The sequence below is a fragment of the Neophocaena asiaeorientalis genome, unplaced genomic scaffold (assembly GCF_003031525.2).
Source record: "Neophocaena asiaeorientalis asiaeorientalis breed wild unplaced genomic scaffold, Neophocaena_asiaeorientalis_V1.1 scaffold843, whole genome shotgun sequence".
NCBI lineage: Eukaryota > Metazoa > Chordata > Mammalia > Artiodactyla > Phocoenidae > Neophocaena > Neophocaena asiaeorientalis.
This window is the reverse complement of record NW_020174272.1, coordinates 172520-174022: the sequence shown is the minus strand read 5'-3', so window position 1 is coordinate 174022 and position 1503 is coordinate 172520.

Sequence of the window (1503 nt, the reverse complement as noted above, 5' to 3'; positions counted from 1 at the left end):
GAGCCACCCCTCGGTCGACGCCGGGCTCTCCTGCGGATCTGACATCCCGGGGGCTCTCCGGGGTCTGTGAGCGCTCAGTGGCAGGTGCTCGGCCCTGGCCAACCGTCCGAGGAGGGTGGCGGCTGGCGACCTGCCAGGCCTTGGACCCAGTCCCCTGTCCGCTGGTTGGGGAGAAGGAAGGTGACCTGGTCTCCACACAGGGAATCGGCAACACGTGTCCAGGGAGCCCCTTGGCCTGTGGCCTGCGCTCTGGCCGCCATCATGGGATCTTCCGTGGGCAACCTGGTCCTAGTGTAGCTCAGTGCCAAGGCCACAGCCCACAGAACTTTTGAGACACGGGAGCCAATGGGGAAGCAGAATCCCGCTCACGGCAGGCCCCGCGAACAAGAGGCTCCCTGAGGGTTCTGGTGAGCCCTGTGGGGCCCAACTTCCCCACCTCAGGCAGCCTCCTGTGGGAGCCCCAGACACAGCAAGACGGCAGATGGTTATTTCAAAAAAAGTCTTTTAATTGTTCAAAATAGCACAAAACGACATCGCACTATGGTAATATTGAGTCACGGGGGTTACTCTACATTAGATGAACAAGCTTACTGTTTCCAGAAACAAGAGATCAACGGGTGCTCGGGAATAGGGATGGGGGGAAACAACGGGACCAGGCGGTGGGCTCCAAGGTGACTAAACATGACGTTTTCCACAGCGAAATATACTATAATACAACAAATCAGAGGCCCCAGAGGGCGTGGGCCAGGGCCGGGGGGTTTGCAGAGGCTGGGGTGCCCCCGGCCACAGCTGCGTCTCCAGGGCAGAGAAAGGGGTTTTGAAGAGACCGGCCGGTCGTTTCAAATCCTTCTGTGCGACCCGCCTGCAAGTCTCACTCGTTGCCTAAAGCTTGGGTGTGGGGCAGCAAGCTGTCACTAGCCATTCCAAGCAGAGCCCCAAGCCCACCAAGCCCGGCCCCGGGAGGACGGGCCCAGCTTGGGGACCGTACTGTAAATTCACAGAATCAGTGGCACCACACAACTTGCCCTCCCAGGCTGCCTCTGAGGCCAAGCTCCCCTCCGTCATGCACCAGCTTTGCCGAGAGAGGGCGGCTGCAGGAAGCGGCAGCTGTGGGTGTTGGATGCTCTAAGCAGTCATGCCGGGGAGCGAGCCTGGGGGTCGTGGAGAGTGCTGTGGACCCAGGACTGGCCGTCAGGCCGCGGCCCCCACCTCCACACCATCCTCCTCAGCAACCTGACTGACCTCAAGCTCAAGCCTCTAGGTGTGGAGCAACTGCCCGTGGGGAGTGAGGTTTGACGGCTCACCCTCCTTTGTCCCAGAGGCCTGGGGACAGGCAGAGGGGCAGAGGACAGGCGCCAGAAAGAGAAAACCGGGCTGGGCAGCAAACACCAGGCCCACAGGGGAGGTTCCATGCCTCTCCTACCCTGGCTGCCCCAGCTTCTCCTCCAGAAAGATCCCTGCCAAGGCTTAGCCAAGGAGAAAAAAGTTTAAAAAAAAAGGGGG